The sequence below is a fragment of the Arachis hypogaea genome, chromosome 16 (assembly GCF_003086295.3).
Source record: "Arachis hypogaea cultivar Tifrunner chromosome 16, arahy.Tifrunner.gnm2.J5K5, whole genome shotgun sequence".
NCBI lineage: Eukaryota > Viridiplantae > Streptophyta > Magnoliopsida > Fabales > Fabaceae > Arachis > Arachis hypogaea.
The window spans coordinates 118842037-118862949 of record NC_092051.1 but is presented as its reverse complement, the minus strand read 5'-3'; positions in this window follow the sequence as shown (position 1 = coordinate 118862949).

Below are 20913 nucleotides of genomic sequence, written 5' to 3'. Positions count from 1 at the left end.
GATTCTGCACATATGATGACATATAATGTGTGGGACCACTATTTTGATACTAATTTTTATCATTTTTGATTTTAGGTATAGCAAAAACACTACTGAAGTTGGCTTGCGGAGCTTCTGAGTATAACGCCGAAGGATTATCATGTATTCATAACACGTAGTGAAAGAAAAGTTAAGAAAATAATTTTAAATATTTATTTTGTGTTTAAAATTTATTTAAATAATATATAGATCAAATCTAAATATTTTTAGACACTTTAATAAAAAATTTATTTTTCGATTGTATAAAAATCTATGCATATCTACACTCCTTAATCAATGAATGTCTTATCTAAATTTAAAAATTTGTTTGCAACTCTTTGCACACCATAAAATTCTTCTCTAAAAATTAGACTCACATACATTTATGTGTGTAGAAGTAAAGTAATAAAAGTCTTGCGTTAGTTTCATCTATTTTCTCCACTCTTGGCATACATATATATAGTATGAGATTTGTTATTAATTTTAGATTTGAATATCATTTCAAATAAATCATATCTATCTTATTATTTTAAACTTGAATTTTTTAAATTTATGAATCATATCATAACTCAATTTGAAACAAACAGAATCAGTTAAGATTTCAACAAAACTTAGAATTCAAATTTACAAATAAAATAACTAATTATTCTCAAATTTCATTTAATAATCTCAATTATCATACTATTATTATATTCTTGGTATTAGCAAAGAATACAATAATATTCTATTTGAATTAATATAATTATTTATTTGATCAAATCAAAATTAAATAATTCTACAGCAAATATTGGAACACTCATTAGTATGTGACCCCATAGGTTCAATACTAAGGGGTAGTAAATTAGACATACTAAATTTACTAATCAAGGTTGGCGTCTAGTAATACTTCTCAACAATTCGATAATATGAAGTAATATATTTTTACTAAGAGCATGAGAAGAATAAAGTATAATTCCTTCCATCTTTCTAGCTCTTGCTTAACCCTTAGAGTATGGTTTAATTGTCAAAACTCTAACTTGTTACCATTATTATAATGAACTGTGAAATTCATAAAAAACTCGTTTTTTCATTCATTCAATCCTTTTGATCAAGGTTTTATTTATCTCAATCATTATAATCATAGAGCTCATCAAACTCTTTGCCGAGAGTTGACGGATTCCTTGTTGACTAATCATTAATTCTACAAATATTTAAATCATACCTAATATCCATTCAACTAGTACTCTAGGATAGTAGGTGTCCGGAATCAAAGTATAATAAGTACATTATTAATTACTATGACAGTTGCAGGTGAAAGGAAATTCTATTACTATATTTATCTTGAGAATATCCTATTGACAAATATATGATAATTATAACCATTAGGATTTCTCAAATTAAGTCAGTTCAATAGTCATATCTCTATATACACCATTTATATATATAACTTAATAAATGAAATCTATTAATCTTCATCTAATGAAGACCATTATATATATTGATCTTTTTGGATTATTAATGTCCTTTTAATAATTCTATGACTAAAAATAATTTAGATTAAATTATAAAAACTTTATCTATCAATATTATGATCACTATCACAATAATAAATTTCTAAATTTAATCAAGAATCTTATTATATTAACTTTTTAATATAATAACAATAATAAATTATTTGATATATAATTGATTGAAATCATACTACTTATTTCCAACAGATGCATCATACAATGATCTCAAGCTATGTCGTGATTGTCCTCCTACATTATAGGTTGAGTCAAACTTGTACTGTATTGGCACCTGAGAGCCATACATGTGGCCAATCTTTCACTATTGTTGAATTTTGTTCTATTGTTAAAATTAAATTTCTTTCAAGTATGGTATTGTTGTTAAATTTGCCTTCATTTGTAGGGACTCTTCTACCTCTCAAGATTTACCACCTCTATTTCTATAATCATGTCTAAGATCTCCTCTAATACTATAATCATTTGAATATTTTGAGTATCTTTAATGTGCAAAAAGTAGAACTTTTAATTCTATAGCTGAGAGATTGGTGGCCTTGAGAGTGATCAAAGATGCATATTATCCTGTTATGCCATGAAGAATTGAGATAATGTGGTCACTCTCATGCACGAATTTTCTTACTAAAGGCATAGCATCTAGTATTTCTTTTATGGATAGTACATACTCGTTTACTAAGTTTTCTTTTGTAATAGTACTTAGTTTATTCTTCAATTGCATTATTTTAGCCATAATCTATGAAACAAAATGTTCTTCTAACCTTTTTCATATTTAATGTATATAGCGCACCTTACCATTCATGTAGTAGTGAACTACTTTGACACGGAAGTTAGTAGCTGGTGCACGGAATTGTGATCACACTTTTCACAACTCCGGTACAACTAACCAGCAAGTGCACTGGATCGTCCAAGTAATAAAATCTTACGCGAGTAAGGGTCGATCCCACGGAGATTGCGGCTTGAAGCAAGCTATGGTCATCCTGTAAATTTTAGTCAGGCGGATTCAATTGGTTATGAGTTTTGATAATTGAAAGATAAATAAAACGTAAATTAAAATAAAGATACTTATGTAATTCATTGGTGGAAATTTCAGATAAGTGTTTGGAGCAATTGGTTATGAGTTTTGATAATTGAAAGATAAATAAAACGTAAATTAAAATAAAGATACTTATGTAATTCATTGGTGGAAATTTCAGATAAGTGTTTGGAGATGCTTTGTTGTTTCTGAATCTCTGCTTTCCTATTGTCTTCATCCAATCATGCGTTCTCCCTTCCATGGCAAGCTGTATGTTGGTAGATCACCGTTGTCAATGGCTACCATCCATCCTCTCAGTGAAAATGGTCCAGGTACGGTTTTTGTACGGCTAATCAACTGTCGGATCTCTCGTCTCGGATGAAAAATACCAGGCACAGCTATCGCACGGCTAATCATCTGTCGGTTCTCACTTGTGTCGGAATAGGATCTCTCTATCCTTTTACACACTGTCACTGTGCCCAACATTCGTGAGTTTGAAGCTTGTCACAGTCATCCCATCCCAGATCCTACTTGGAATACTAATGAGCGGATAATTTATACCATTTTTAGCATTGTTTTTACATAGTTTTTAGTATGTTTTAGTTACTTTTTATTATATTTTTATTAGTTTTTATTCAAAAATTACATTTCTAGACTTTACTATGAGTTTATGTATTTTTCTGTGATTTCAGGTATTTTCTGGCTGAAATTGAGGGACCTGAGCAAAAATCTGATTCAGAGGCTGAAAAAGGACTACAGATGCTGTTGGATTCTGACCCTCCTGCACTCGAAGTGGATTTTCTGCAGTTACAGAAGCCCAATTGGCGCGATCTCAATTGCGTTGGAAAGTAGACATCTTGGGCTTTCTAGCAATGTATAATAGTCTATACTTTGGCCGATATTTGATGGCCCAAACTGGTGTCTAAACGCCCACTAGAGACTCTTTTCTGGAGTAAAATGCCAGAACTGGCACCAAAACTGGAGTTAAATGCCCAAACTGGCACCCAAGCTGGCGTTTAACTCCAAGAATGGCCTATGCACATGAAAGCTTCAATGCTCAGCCCAAGCACATACCAAGTGGGCCCCGGAAGTGGATTTCTGCACTATCTGCACTTAGTTACTCATTTTCTGTAATCCCTAGTAACTAGTTTAGTATAAATAGCACTTTTTACTATTGTATTAGAGGATTATGAGATTATCATCCTTGGACTTGGAGGCTGGCCATACGGCCATGCCTAGACTATTTTCTCTTATGTATTTTCTACGGTGGAGTTTCTACACCTCATAGATTAAGGTGCGGAGCTCTGCTGTTCTTCATGAATTAATACAAGTACTATTGTTTCTCTTTCAATTCATACCTACTTCTTCTCCAAGATATACTCTCGTACTTAATTCAGTTAAGTTAGAATGAAGGGGTGACCCGTGACAATCACCCACTATCTTCGTTACTCGCTTAGCCAAGATCCGCGTGCCTGACAACCACAAAGCGGTCTACATGATGTTCAACGTAGTCATTGGACGACAGCCGGAGTATATTCTCTTGGGTCTCTAATACACGGACTGAGTCCGTGAGATTAGGATCTTCGTGGTATAGGCTAGAACCAATTGGCAGCCATTCCTGATATCCGGAAAGTCTAAATCTTGTCTGTGGTATTCTGAGTAGGATCTGGGAAGGGATGACTGTGACGAGTTTCAAACTTGCGAATGTTGGGCGCAGTGACAGTGTGCAAAAGGATAAGGGTCATATTCCGACGCTAGTGAGAACCGACAGATGATTAGCCGTGCGGTAGCTATACCTGGTATTTTTCATTCGAGACGAGAAATCCGACAGTTGATTAGTCGTGCAGAGATCGTACCTGGTATTTTTCATCCGAGAGGATCATACAGCTTGCCATGGAAGGGAGCACGCATGATTGGAAGAAGACAATAGGAAAGCAGAGGTTCGAAAGCAACAAAGCATCTCCAAACGCTTATCTAAAATTCCCACCAATGAATTACATAAGTATCTTTATTTTATTTTATGTTTTATTTATCTTTTAATTATCTAAACCTCATAACCAATTGAATCCACCTGACTGAGATTTACAAGATGACCATAGCTTGCTTCAAGCCGACAATCTCCGTGGGATCGACCCTTACTCACATAAGGTATTACTTGGATGACCCAGTGCACTTGCTGGTTAGTTGTGCGGAGTTGTGAAAAGTGTGAATCACAATTTCGTGCACCAAGTTTTTGGCACCGTTGCCGGGGATTGTTCGAGTTTGGACAACTGACGGTTCATCTTGTTGCTTAGATTAGGTAATTTTATTTTATGTTTAAGCTTTTTATTTTTATTTTCGAAAAAAAAAATTTTGTTCTTCAGAATTTTTAAGAATGAATTCTAGAGCTTCATGAGATATGTTGAAGCCTAGCTGACTGTTAAACCATGTCTAATCTTTTGGAATGAGGTTTCCACTTTCCATTGTAGAAAGGACATGTCTGTATTTGTTATGCTAAAGCTTGGCTGGCCATTTGGCCATGTCAAATTCTTTTGGACCGGAGCTTTAGACTAACATTGCACGAATCCTGGAATTATGATTAAAAATTTTGAATTTCTTTATTTTCTATTTCCAAAAAATTTTTTCGAAAAATATACAAAAAAATTAATAAAATCATAAAACCAAAAAAAAATTTTTTGTGTTTCTTGTTTGAGTTTTGTGTCAAATTTTAAGTTTGGTGTCAACTGCATGTTTTTAAATTTTCTTAAAATTTTCGAAAATTCATGCATTGTGTTCTTCTTTGATCTTCAAGTTGTTCTTGGTGATGTTCTTTGTTTAATCTTGTGATTTTCTTGTTTTGTACTTTTTGTTGTTTTTCATATGTATTTTCGAATTCATAATGTCTAAACATTAAAAATTTTTAAGTTTGGTGTCTTGCATATCTTTCTTTTCTTAAAAATTTTCAAAAATATGTTCTTGATGTTCATCTTGACATTCAAAGTATTCTTGGTATTCATCCTAACATTCAAAGTGTTCTTGCATGCATTATTTGTTTTAATCTTAAATTCTTATGTGATGTGTTATTTTGTTGTTTTTCTCTTTCTTTATTAATTCAAAAAAATTAAAAATAATATCTTTCTCTTATTTCACTCATAAATTTCGAAATTTTGGGTTGACTTAGTCAAAAATTTTCAAAATTTAGTTGTTTCTTGTTAGTCAAGTCAAAATTTCAATTTAAAAACTTTATCTTTTCAAATCTTTTTCGAAAAATCAAATCTTTTTCATTTTTCTTTTATGTTTTCCGAAAATTTTTTAATTAATTTTCAAAATCTTTCTCTTAATTTTATTTCATATTTTCGAAATTATTGCTAACATTTAATGTTTTGATTCAAAAATTTCAAGTTTGTTACTTTCCTGTTAAGAAATGTTCAATCTTTAAATTCTAAAATCATATCTTTTAGTTTCTTGTTAGTCAAGTCATCAACTTTAATTTTCAAAATCAAATCTTTTAAAATTTCTTTTTCAAATCTTTTTCAAAATAAATTTCAATCATACATTTTTCAAAACTTAATTTCAAAATCTTTTTCTAACTTGTTATCTTTTCAAAATTTATTTTCAAATCTTTTTCAATTAACCACTTGACTTGTTTGTTTTAATTTTAAAAAGTTTACTATTTCTTATCTTTTTCAAAACCACCTAACTACTTTTCCACTTCTAATTTTCAAAAACAACTAACCACTTTTTCAAAATTCTTTTTAATTAACAAATTGTTTTAAATTCTAATTTTATTTTATTTTATTTCTTTTCTTAAAATTTGAATTCTAACTTATAATTAAAATAAAAATAAAAATATTTTTCTTTTATTTTAATTAATATTCGAATACTCTCTCTCTCTCTCACACATATCTCTTTCTATTTATTTAATTATTTACTAACACTTCTCCTCTACTCATAATTCGAACCCTCTCCCTCTCTCTGTGTTCGAATTCTTCTTATCCTCTCTCTACCTCATTCTTCTATTCCTCTATTCTTCTACTCACATAAAGGAATCTCTATACTGTGACATAAATGATTTTTTTTCTCTCTCTGTTCTTTTCTTTTTCATATGAGCAGGAACAAGGATAAGAACATTCTTGTTGAAGCTGATCCTGAACCTGAAAGGACTCTGAAGAGGAAGCTAAGAGAAGCTAAAGCACAACACTCTGGAGAGGACCTTACAGAAATTTTCGAAAAAGAAGTAGAGATGGCAGCCAAAAATAATAACAATGGTGGAGATGTAAGGAAAGTGCTTGGTGACTTTACTGCACCAACTTCCGACTTCTATGGAAGAAGCATCTCAATCCTGCAATTGGAGCAAACAACTTTGAGTTTAAGCCTCAATTAGTTTCTCTAATGCAGCAGAATTGCAAGTTTCATGGACTTCTATTGGAAGATCCTCATCAGTTCTTAGCTGAATTCTTGCAAATCTGTGACACTGTTAAGACCAATGGGGTTAATCCTGAGGTCTACAAACTTATGCTTTTCCCCTTTGCTGTAAGAGACAGAGCTAGGATATGGTTGGACTCACAACCTAAAGAAAGCCTGAACTCTTGGGAAAAGTTGGTCAATGCTTTCTTGGCCAAATTCTTTCCACCTCAAAAGTTGAGCAAGCTTAGAGTGGAAGTCCAAATCTTCAGATAGAAGGAAGGTGAATCCCTCTATGAAGCTTGGGAAAGATACAAGCAATTAATCAGAAGGTGTCTTTTTGACATGCTTTCAGAATGGAGCATCTTATGTATATTCTATGATGGTCTGTCTGAATTGTCCAAGATGTCATTGGATCACTTTGCTGGTGGATCTCTTCATCTGAAGAAAATGCCTGCAGAAGCCCAGGAACTCATTGAGATGGTTGCAAATAACCAGTTCATGTATACTTCTGAAAGAAATCCTATGAATAATGGGATGACTCAGAAGAAAGGAGTTCTTGAGATTGATACTCTAAATGCCATATTGGCTTAGAATAAAATATTGACTCAGCAAGTCAATATGATTTCTCAGAATCTGACTGGAATGCAACTGATGAGCGGATAATTTATACGCTTTTTGGCATTGTTTTTAGGTAGTTTTTAATATGTTTTAGTCACTTTTTATTATATTTTTATTAGTTTTTAAATAAAAATTACATTTCTGGACTTTACTATGAGTTTGTGTTTTTTTTCTATGATTTCAGGTATTTTCTGGCTGAAATTGAGGGAGCTGAGCAAAAATCTGATTCAGGCTGAAAAAGGACTGCAGATGCTGTTGGATTCTGAACTCCCTGCACTCGAAATGGATTTTCTGGATCTACAGAAGCTCAAATGGCGCGCTCTCAATTGCGTTGGAAAGTAGACATTCAGGGCTTTCCAGCAATATATAATAGTCCATACTTTGCTCAAGGATAAATGACGTAAACTGGCGTTCAACGCTAGTTCCATGTTGCATTCTGGCGTTAAACGCCAGAAACAGGTTACAAGTTGGAGTTAAACGCCAGAAACAGGTTACAACCTGGTGTTTAACTCTAGAAACAGCCTAGGCACGTGTAAAGCTCAAGTCTCAGCCCCAACACACACCAAGTAGGTCCCAGAAGTGGATTTCTGCACTATCTATCTTAGTTTACTCATTTTCTGTAAACCTAGGTTACTAGTTTAGTATTTAAACAACTTTAGAGATTTATTTTGTACGTCATGACATTTTTAGATCTGAACCTTGTACTCTTTGCGGCATGAGTCTCTAAACTCCATTGTTGGGTGAGGAGCTCCGTTGTGTCTCGATGAATTAATGCAATTATTTCTGTTTTCTATTCAAACATGCTTGTTTCTATCTAAGATGTTCATTCGCACTTCAATATGATGAATGTGATGATACTTGACACTCATCACCATTCTCAATCTATGAACGCGTGCCTGACAACCATTCCCGTTCTACCTTTGATTGAATGAGTATCTCTTGGATTCCTTAATCAGAATCTTCGTGGTATAAGCTAGAATCCATTGGCAGCATTCTTGAGAATCCAAAAAGTATAAACCTTATCTGTGGTATTCCGAGTAGGATTCAGGGATTGAATGACTGTGACGAGCTTCAAACTCACAAAGGTTGGGCGTAGTGACAGACGCAAAAGGATCAATGGATCCTATTCCAGCAGGAGTGAGAACCGACAGATGATTAGCCGTGCGGTGACAGTGCACCTGGACCATTTTCACTGAGAGGACGGATGGTAGCCATTGACAACGGTGATCCACCAACACGCAGCTTGCCATAGGAGGAACCGTGCGTGCGTGAAGAAGAAGACAGGGGAAAAGCAGAGATTCAGAAGACAAAGCATCTCCAAAACTCCAACATATTCTCCATTACTGCATAACAAGTATTTATTTCATGCTCTTTTATTTTTCGCAATTCAAACTGATAATCATAATTAATCTCCTGACTAAGATTTACAAGGTAACCATAGATTGCTTCAAGTCAACAATCTCCGTGGGATTCGACCCTTACTCATGTAAGGTATTACTTGGACGACCCAGTGCACTTGCTGGTTAGTTGTGCGGAGTTGTGAAAAGTGTGAATCACAATTTCGTGCACCAAGTTTTTGGCGCCGTTGCCGGGGATTGTTCGAGTTTGGACAAATGACGGTTTATTTTGTTGCTTAGATTAGGAAAATTTTTTCTTTTTAGTTTAGAGTCTTTTATTATTGTTTTTTCGAAAATTTTTATAAACTAATAATTGAGTTTTTCTGTTTGAGTTTAGTTTCATATTTTAAGTTTGGTGTCAATTGCATGTTTTTATTTCCTTTTAAAATTTCGAATTTGTGTTCATTGTTCTTTCTTAATCTTCAAGTTGTTCTTGTTTATTTTCCTTGTTTGATCTTTAGTTTTTCTTGTTTTGTGATTTTTCTTGTTTTTCTTGTCCATTTTCGAATTATCAGTATTCAAAAAAAAAAATTATACATTAAATACCTTTATTAAAACACTTTAAATTTATAGCTCAATTGGCTAGAGCAGTGTGCTTATGTTCTTGGTAATTGGGAATTTTCTTTCTAAAATCTTTTCAAAAATAATTTTTCTTTGAATAAATCTTGTGCCAAACGTTAAGTTTGGTGTTCTCCTGTTAACTTTTCTTTAGTTTTCAAAAATTTTATTTTGGTTTTCGAAAAATTTTAAGTTTGGTGTTCTTTCTTCATGTTCTTGTTGTTCTTGTGAGTCTTCAAAGTGTTCTTGAGTCTTCCTTGTATTTTGATCTTAAAATTTTTAAGTTTGGTGTTCCTTGGTATTTTTCCTCCAAAATTTTCGAAAACAAGGAGCATTAGATCTAAAAATTTTAAGTTGTGTGTCTTTTGTGTGTTTTTCTTTTTCATCATAAAATTCAAAAATAAAAAAATATCTTCTCTAACTATTTTTGAGCAAATATTTCGAAATTTTTCAAAAAAAATTCAGATTTTTATTTTAAAATTTCTATTTTATCTTATCTTAGTTTTAAAAATTTCAAAATTCAAATTTTTTTCAAAAAAATCATATCTTTTTCAAAATTTTATCTTATCTTATTTCAAATTTCAAATTTCAACTTTCAAAATTTCAAAATTCAAATTTCAAAATTTAAAATTCAAAATCTAATTTTCAAATTTAAAAATCAAATCTTTTCAAAATTTAAATCTTTTTCAAATCTTTATCTTATATTGTTGACTTTTTCGAAAATTCAAAATTCAATTTTCAAATTTCAACTTTCAAATTTCAATTTTCAAATTTCAATTTTTCAAATTTTAAATTTCAAAACTTTTTAATTTAAAATCCTTATCTTCTCTTACCTAGCTTATCTTATCTTTTCTAATCTCAAATCTTAAAATCAAATATTTTTCATATCTTTTCTTTTTTTATTTTATTTTATTTTCTTACAAGTATCTTTAATTTTAAGACATATCTTTTTCAAAACTTCCTAACCAATTTCTCTCTATTTTTTTCGAAATTCTTCACCCACATCTTTTTCAAATCTTTTTAATTAATTAATTTAGTTTTTAATTTTCTTTTATTTCTTTTTCTTCTAATTTTCAAAAATATAGTCAATTTTTCATTTATTTTATTTTATTTTATTTAATTTTAATTTCAATTTTCAAAAAAAAAAATTTATTTGCAATCCGCATCATCTCCCTTTTTCCATCATGGACCTAAGTGGAAATGACCAGTCCAGAAGGACTCTGGGGTCATATACTAACCCCATTACTGCTGCATATGGGAGTAGCATCTGTATATCTCCCATGAAAGCAAGCAGTTTTGAGCTAAATCCTCAGCTCATTGTCATGGTGCAGCAAAATTGCCAGTATTCCGATCTTCTACAGGAAGAACCTATTGAGTTTCTGGTGCAGTTCTTGCAAATTGCTGACACAGTGTGTGACAAGGAGGTAGATCAGGATGTATACAGGCTGTTACTGTTTCCGTTTGCTGTAAAAGATCAAGCTAAAAGGTGGTTAAATAACCAGCCCACAGCAAGCATAAGAATATGGAAACAGTTATCAGACAAATTCCTGAATCAATATTTCCCTCCAAAAAGGATGACACAGCTAAGGCTGGACATCCAAGGCTTTAAACAAGAGGATGATGAATCCCTTTATAATTGCTGGGAGAGGTACAGAAGGATGCTAAGGAAATGCCCCTCTGAAATGTTTTCAGAGTGGGTGCAATTAGACATCTTCTACTATGGGCTTACAGAAAGAGCTCAGGTATCTCTAGACCACTCAGCTGGTGGATCTATACACATGAGGAAAAATATTGAAGAGGCTCAAGAGCTTATTGATATAGTTGCTAGAAATCAGCATCTGTACATAAGTAGTGGGTCCTCCACAAAAGAAGAAGCCAAAGCAGTATCTACTGAGCTTGGTCCTCCAGAACAAGTTGCTTAACTCAGTCAACAATTGTGTTTTCTAACTAAACAGCTAGCAGAATTCAAAAAGATACTACAAGACACTAAAAATGCTAATAAAAATATGGAAGCACAGTTGAATCAGACAAAACAGCAGTTATCAAAGCAGATAATAGACGAGTGCCAGGCAGTTCAATTAATAAGTGAGAAAATATTAAATACCTCACTTCAGAGTAGCAGAAAGCCACGAAAAGAGCAACTGACAGAGGATGAACAAAAATACTATCTAAAATCCCTCTGAGGACAGTAAGGGCCCAGAGAGGAATAACTCTGGCGTTCAAATGCCAGAAAGGGATGCAAAGCTGGCGTTAAACGCCCAACCCATGCACAGTTCTGGCGTTCAAACGCCAGAAACAGGCAGGGAGTTGGCGTCAAACGCCCAATGGAAGCTCAGTTCTGGCGTCCAAACGCCAGGAACAAACAAGGAGTTGGTGTCCAACGCCAATCCAGCTTCCAACTCTGGCATTCAATTGCCAGTGAGGGATCAGACACACACAAGCGCTGATAACAACCCCTCTAAAAAGGCTTCTCCAACCACCTCTGTAGGAAATAAACCTGCAGCAACCAAGGTTGAAGAATACAAAGCCAAGATACCTTATCCTCAAAAACTCCGCCAAGAGGAGCAGGATAAGCAATTTGCTCGCTTTGCAGACTATCTCAGGACTCTTGAAATAAAGATTCCGTTTGCAGAGGCACTTGAGCAAATACCCTCTTATGCCAAGTTCATGAAAGAGATCTTGAGTCATAAGAAGGATTGGAGAGAAACTGAAAGAGTTCTCCTCACCGAGGAATGCAATGCAGTCATTCTGAAAAGCTTCCCAGAAAAGCTTAAAGATCCCGGGAGCTTTCTGATACCATGCATATTAGAGGGTAATTGCACCAAGACAGCTTTATGTGATCTTGGGGCAAGCATCAACCTAATACCTGCATCCACTATCAGAAAGCTTGGTTTAACTGAAGAAGTTAAACCAACCCGGATATGTCTCCAACTTGCTGATGGCTCCATTAAATACCCATCAGGCGTGATTAAAGACACGATTGTCAGGGTTGGGCCATTCGCCTTCTCCACTAACTTTGTCGTGCTGGAAATGGAGGAGCACAAGAGTTCTACTCTCATTCTAGGAAGTCCTTTTCTAGCAACTGGACGAACTCTCATTGATGTCCAAAAGGGGGAAGTAACCCTGAGAGTCAATGAGGATGAGTTTAAGTTGAATGCTGTCAAGGCCATGCAGCATCCAGACACACCAAAAGACTGCATGAAAGTTGATCTTATTGACTCTTTGGTAGAGGAGATCAACATGGATGAGAGTCTCGAATCAGAGCTGAAAGACATCTTTAAAGATGTTCAGCCTGATCTGGAGGATTTAGAGGAATTGAAAGAGCCTCTGAAACTTCCTTAGGAAGAGGAAAAACCTCCTAAACCCGAGCTCAAACCATTACCACCATCCCTGAAATATGCATTTCTGGGAGAAGGTGACACTTTTTCAGTGATTATAAGCTTTGCTTTAAATCCACAGGAAGAGGAAGCACTAATTCAAGTGCTAAGGACACACAAGACAGCTCTTGGGTGGTCCATAAGTGACCTCAAGGGCATAAGCCCAGCTAGATGCATGCACAAGATCCTATTGGAGGATGATTCTAAGCCAGTGGTTCAACCACAGAGGTGGCTAAATCTATCCATGAAGGAAGTGGTGCAGAAAGAGGTCACCAAGTTACTGGAGGCTGGGATTATTTATCCTATTTCTGATAGCCCCTGGGTGAGCCCTGTCCAAGTTGTCCCCAAAAAGGGAGGCATGACAGTGGTTCATAATGAAAAAAATGAACTGGTTCCTACAAGAACAGTTACAGGGTGGCACTTGTGTATTGACTACAGAAGGCTCAATACTGCCACCAGAAAGGATCATTTTCCTTTACCATTCATAGACCAGATGCTAGAAAGACTAGCAGGTCATGATTATTACTGCTTTTTGGATGGCTATTCAGGCTACAACCAAATTGCAGTAGATCCCCAGGATCAAGAGAAAACAGCATTCACATGTCCATTTGGAGTGTTTGCTTACAGAAGGATGCCATTTGGGTTGTGTAATGCGCTTGCAACCTTTCAGAGATGCATGCTCTCTATTTTCTCTGATATGGTGGAAAAATTTCTGGAAGTCTTCATGGATGACTTCTCAGTATATGGAGGCTCATTCAGCTCCTGTCTTGATCACGTGACACTGGTTTTGAAAAGATGCCAAGAGACTAACCTGGTTTTAAACTGGAAAAAATGTCACTTTATGGTGACTGAAGGGATTGTCCTTGGGCATAAGATTTCGAACAAAGGAATAGAGGTGGATCAAGCTAAAGTAGAGGTAATTGAAAAATTACCACCACCTGCCAATGTTAAGGCAATCAGAAGCTTTCTGGGGCATGCAGGATTCTATAGGAGGTTTATAAAGGATTTTTCAAAAATTGCAAAACCTCTAAGCAACCTGCTAGCTGCTGACACGCCATTTATGTTTGACACAGAGTGTCTACAGGCGTTTGAAACTCTGAAAGCTAAGCTGGTCACAACACCAGTTATTTCTGCACCAGACTGGACATTACCATTCGAATTAATGTGTGATGCCAGTGATCATGCCATTGGCGCAGTATTGGGGCAGAGGCATGACAAGCTTCTGCATGTCATTTATTATGCTAGCCGTGTTTTAAATGATGCCCAGAAAAATTACACAACCACAGAAAAAGAATTGCTTGCAGTGGTTTATGCCATTGACAAGTTTAGATCATACTTAGTAGGATCCAAAGTGATTGTGTACACTGACCATGCTGCTCTTAAATATCTACTTACAAAGCAGGATTCAAAACCCAGGCTCATAAGATGGGTGTTGCTTCTACAAGAGTTTGATATAGAAATAAGAGACAGAAAAGGGACAGAAAACTAAGTGGCTGATCATCTGTCCCGGATAGAGCCAGTAGAAGGGGCGTCCTTTCCCTCTATTGAGATCTCTGAAACCTTTCCGGATGAGCATTTGTTCGCCATTCAGGAAATCCCATGGTTTGCAGACATTGCAAACTATAAAGCTGCAAGGTTCATACCCAAGGAGTACAGCAGGCAACAAAAGAAAAAATTAATTACTGATGCAAAGTACTACTTGTGGGATGAATCCTATCTCTTTAAGAGATGTGTAGACGGAATAATCCGTAGGTGTGTGCCTAGAGAAGAAGCACAGAGGATCTTATGGCATTGCCATGGGTCATAATATGGAGGTCATTTCGGAGGTGAGCGAACAGCCACCAAGGTCCTCCAATGTGGTTTCTACTGGCCTGCACTCTATAGAGATTCCTGAGAGTTTGTACGTAACTGTGACAGTTGCCAGAGAGCTGGTAATTTGCCTCATGGTTACGCCATGCCTCAACAAGGAATCTTGGAGATTGAGTTGTTTGATGTATGGGGTATTGACTTCATGGGGCCTTTCCCACCATCATACTCAAACACTTATATTCTGGTGGCAGTCGACTATGTATCCAAATGGGTAGAGGCCATTGCCACGCCCACTAATGATACTAAGACAGTGCTGAAGTTCCTCTAGAAACATATCTTCAGCAGGTTCGGTGTCCCTAGAGCACTAATTAGTGATGGGGGCACTCACTTCTGCAACAAACAGCTTTACTCTGCTATGGTCCGGTATGGAATTAGCCACAAGGTGGCAACTCCATATCATCCACAGACAAATGGGCAAGCTGAAGTCTCTAATAGAGAACTAAAAAGAATCTTGGAATGGACAGTAAGTACCCGTAGAAAGGATTGGGCGAGAAGCTTGGATGATGCTCTGTGGGCTTACAGAACAGCATTCAAGACTCCTATAGGGACCTCTCCATACCAGCTTGTGTATGGTAAGGCCTGTCATCTGCCCGTGGAACTGGAGCATAACGCCTACTGGGCAACCAGATTCCTAAACTTTGATGCCAGATTAGCTGGAGAAAAAAGATTACTCCAGCTAAATGAGCTAGAGGAATTCAGACTCACTGCTTTCAAAAATGCTAAGCTTTACAAGGAGAAAGCAAAAAGGTGGCATGACAGAAAGTTGTCACCTAGAGTCTTTAAACCAGGACAGAAGGTTCTGCTATTTAACAATAGGCTCAGATTATTTCCCGGGAAACTGAAATCCCGTTGGAGGGGACCATATGTGACTACAAGCGTGTCACCATATGGCCATGTGGAGCTTCAAGACACTGATTCTAATAAGAAGTTCATTGTTAATGGACAGAGAGTCAAGCATTATCTTGAAGGCAATGTTGAGCAAGAATGCTCAAGGCTGAGACTAGATTAAAAGCTCAGTAAGGTCAAGCTATTGACATTAAAGAAGCGCTTGTTGGGAGGCAACCCAATGTTATTTAACTATATCTCTTTATTTTCTATTGCTATTTTATGTTTTTTTTAGGTTGATGATCATGTGAAGTCACAAAAACTACTGAAAAATCAAAAACAAAATGAAAAACAGCATAAAAAATAGCACACCCTGGAAGAAGAGCATTCTGGCATTTAAACGCCAGAAACAAGCATCTGTCTGGCGTTTAACGCCAGAAACAAGCACCAAGTTGGCGTTTAACGCCAGAAACAAGTATCAACCTGGCGTTAAACGCCAGAAACAGGCTACATTTGGGCGTTATAACGCCAAAAACAGGCAGCAGTCTGGCGTTAAACGCCAGGATTGCACTGCAGGGGCGTTTACACGCCTAATAGTAGCAGGGATGATACATCCTTGAGCCCTCTGGATCTGTGGACCCCACAGGATCTGTGGACCCCACAGGATCTCCACCTACCTCACCATTCAAATTCAAACCATTCCCCTCCCAAACCCACCCATTCACACACCTCCATCTCCTCCATCTTCTCCACTTCTTTCTTCTTTTACTTGAGGACGAGCAAACCTTTTAAGTTTGGTGTGGTAAAAGCATTGCTTTTTATTTTTCCATAATTCAGTGGTAGAGCAATTGACTGCAGATCAAAGAGCTATAAGGAAGGAGCAACAAAGGCAAGGAAGAGACATAGAGGAGCTCAAGAGCACCATTGGTTCTTCAAGAAGAGGAAGACGCCACCCTCAGTAAGGTGGACCCATTCCTTAATCTCCTTGTTCTTATTTTCCTGTTTTTCGTTTACTATGCTTCATGTTTAATTATGTTTGTGTCTTTACTATATGATCACTAGTATCTAAGTGTCTATGTCTTAAAGATATGAATGTCCTATGAATCCATCACCTTTTTTAAATGAAAATTATTTTCTGAAAAAGAAAAAGTACATGAATTTTGAATTTTAAAATAGTTTAATTATTTTGATGTAGTGGCAATACTTTTTGCTTTCTGAATGAATGCTTGAACAGTGCATATGTCTTTTGAATTTGTTGTTTATGAATGTTAAAATTGTTGGCTCTTGAAAGAATGATGAAAAAGGAGAAATGTTATTTGATAATCTGAAAAATCATAAAAATGATTCTTGAAGCAAGAAAAAGCAGTGAAGAACAAAGCTTGTAGAAAAAAAAATGGGGAAAAAAAGAGAGCAAGAAAAAGAAAAAGCAAGCAGAAAAAGCCAAAAGCTCTTTAAACCAAAAGGCAAGAGCAAAAAGCCAATAGCCCTTAAAACCAAAAGGCAAGGGTAATAAAAAGGATCCAAGGCTTTGAGCATTAGTGGATAGGAGGGCCTAAAGGAATAGAATCCTGGCCTAAGCGGCTAAACCAAGCTGTCCATAACCATGTGCTTGTGGCGTGAAGGTGTCAAGTGAAAACTTGAGAATGAGCGGTTAAAGTCGAGGTCCAAAGCAAAACAGAGTGTGCTTAAGAACCCTGGACACCTCTAGTTGGGGACTTTAGCAAAGCTGAGTCACAATCTGAAAAGGTTCACCCAGTTATGTGTCTGTGGCATGTATGTATCCGGTGGTAATACTGGAAAACAGAGTGCTTAAAGCCACGGCCAAGACTCATAAAGTAGCTGTGTTCAAGAATCAACATACTGAACTAGGAAAATCAATAACTCTATCTGAATTCTGAGTTCCTATAGATACCAATCATTCTGAACTTCAAAGGATAAAGTGAGATGCCAAAACTGTTCAGAAGCAAAAAGCTAATAGCCCCGCTCATCTAACTAAGACTGATCTTCATAGATGTTTTTGGAATTCATTGTATATTCTCTTCTTTTTATCCTACTTTGTTTTTATTTGCTTGGGGACAAGCAACAATTTAAGTTTGGTGTTGTGATGAGCGGATAATTTATACGCTTTTTGGCATTGTTTTTAGGTAGTTTTTAATATGTTTTAGTCACTTTTTATTATATTTTTATTAATTTTTAAATAAAAATTACATTTCTGGAATTTACTATGAGTTTGTGTTTTTTTCTGTGATTTCAGGTATTTTCTGGCTGAAATTGAGTGAGCTGAGCAAAAATCTGATTCAGGCTGAAAAAGGACTGCAGATGCTGTTGGATTCTGACCTCCCTGCACTCGAAATAGATTTTCTGGAGCTACAGAAGTCTAAATGGCGTGCTCTTAATTGCGTTGGAAAGTAGACATCCAGGGATTTCCAGCAATATATAATAGTTCATACTTTGCTCAAGGATAAACGATGTAAACTGGCGTTCAACGCCAGTTCCATGTTGCATTCTGGCGTTAAACGCCAGAAACAGGTTACAAGTTGGAGTTAAACGCCAGAAACAGGTTACAACCTAGCATTTAACTCTAGAAATAGCCTAGACACGTGTAAAGCTTAAGTCTCAGCCCCAGCACACACCAAGTGGGCCCTAGAAGTGGATTTATGCACTATCTATCTTAGTTTACTCATTTTCTGTAAACCTAGGTTACTAGTTTAGTATTTAAACAACTTTTAGAGATTTATTTTGTACCTCATGACATTTTTAGATCTGAACCTTGTACTCTTTGACAGCATGAGTCTCTAAACTCCATTGTTGGGTGAGGAGCTCCGCTGTGTCTCGATGAATTAATGCAATTATTTCTGTTTTCTATTCAAACACGCTTGTTTCTATCTAAGATGTTCATTCGCACTTCAATATGATGAATGTGATGATCCGTGACATTCATCACCATTCTCAATCTATGAATGCGTGCCTGACAACCACTCCCGTTCTACCTTCGATTGAATGAGTATCTCTTGGATTCCTTTATCAGAATCTTCGTGGTATAAGCTAGAATCCATTGGCAGCATTCTTGAGAATCCGGAAAGTCTAAACCTTGTCTGTGGTATTCCGAGTAGGATTCAGGGATTGAATGACTGTGAAGAGCTTCAAACTCACAAGGGTTGGGCGTAGTGACAGACGCAAAAGGATCAATGGATCCTATTCCAGCAGGAGTGAGAACCGACAGATGATTAGCCGTGCGGTGACAGCGCACCTGGACCATTTTCACTGAGAGGACGGATGGTAGCCATTGACAACGGTGATCCACCAACACACAGCTTGCCATAGGAGGAACCGTGCGTGCGTGAAGAAGAAGACAGGGGGAAAGCAGAGATTCAGAAGACAAAGCATCTCCAAAACTCCAACATATTCTCCATTACTGCATAACAAGTATTTATTTCATGCTCTTTTATTTTTCGCAATTCAAATTGATAATCATAATTAATCTCCTAACTAAGATTTACAAGGTAACCATAGATTGCTTCAAGCCAACAATCTCCGTGGGATTCGACCCTTACTCACGTAAGGTATTACTTGGACGACCCAGTGCACTTGCTGGTTAGTTGTGCGAAGTTGTGAAAAGTGTGAATCACAATTTCGTGCACCAGCAACCTGCATCTGGCAGTACTAAAAAAGCTTCATCTGAAGGAGAAGCTTATGACCCTGAGAATCCTGGAATGGAAGAGGTGAATTACATGGGAGAATCCTATGGAAACACCTATAATCCTTTATGGAGGAATCATCCTAATTTCTCATGGAAGGATCAGCAGAAGCCTAATCAAGGCTTCAATAATAATAATGGTGGGAGAAATAGGTTTGGCAATAGCAAGCCTTTTCCATCATCTTTTCAGCCACAGATAGAGAATTCTAAGCAGAGCCTCTCTGACTTAGCAACCATATTTTTTTATCTATCTAAGACCACTCTCAGTTTCATGATTGAAACAAGGTCCTCCATCAGAAATTTGGTGGCACAAGTGGGTTAGCTGAGTAAAAGAGTTACTGAAATCCCTCCTAGTACTCTCCCAAGCAATACAGAAGAAAATCCAAAGAGAGAGTGCAAGGCCATCAATATACCCAACATGGCTGAATCTGTAGAGGAGGAAGATGTAGTGATTTCTAGTGAGGAAGACCTCAATGGACGTCCACTGACCACTAAGGAGTTTCCTATTGAGGAACCAAAGGAATATAAGGCTCATATAGAGACCATAGAGATTCCACTGAACTTACTGTTGCCATTCATGAGCTCTGATGAGTATTCTTCCTCTGAAGAAGATGAAGATATTATCGAAGAGCAAGTTGCTCAATATCTAGGAGCAATCATGAAGCTGAATGCCAAGTTATTTAGTAATGAGACTTGGGAGGATGAACCTCCATTGCTCATCAATGAATTGAATACCTTGGTTCAACTGAATTTAACTCTGAAGAAACCGAATCCCAGAAAGTTCTTAATACCCTGTACCATAGGCACCATGACCTTTGAGAAGGCTCTGTGTGACATGGGGTCAGGAATAAACCTCATGCCACTCTCTGTAATGGAGAAACTAGGGATCTTTGAGGTACAAGCTGTAAGAATCTCACTAGAGATGGCAGACAAATCAATGAAACAGGCTTATGGACTTGTAGAGGATGTCTTAGTGAAGGTTGAAGGCCTGTACATCCCTGCTGATTTCATAATCCTAGACACTGGGAAGGATGAAGATGAATCCATCATCGTTGGAAGACCTTTCCTAGCCACAGCAAGAGCTGTGATTGATGTGGACAGAGAAGAGTTAGTCTTTCAATTGAATGAGGACTACCTTGTGTTTAAGGCTCCAGGATCTTCTTCTGTAACCATGGAGAGAAAGTATGAAAAGCTTCTCTCAATACAGAGTCAAACAGATCCCTCACGCTCAACTTCTAAGTTTGGTGTTGGGAGGCCACCATTAAGCTCTGAGTCTCTGTGAAGCTCTCTAAGAGCTCACTTTCAAGCTATTGACATTAAAGAAGCGCTTATTGGGAGGCAACCCAATGTTATTTAATTATATTTAATTTCATAGACATTTATTTTCCATTGTTATCTTATGTTTTCTTTAGGTTGATGATCATGTGAAGTCATAAAAATAGCTGCAGAATTAAAGCAAAATAAAAAACAGCATAAAAAATAGCACACCCTGAAGGACAGGCTTACTGGCGTTTAAATGCCAGTAAGGATAGCAGAATGGGCGTTTAACGCCCAGTCTGGCAGCATTCTGGGTGCTAAACACCAAAAATGGCAGGCAGACTGGCGTTTAACGCCAGAAAAGGGTGTCTGCTGTCTGGCTGGCATTAAACGTCAG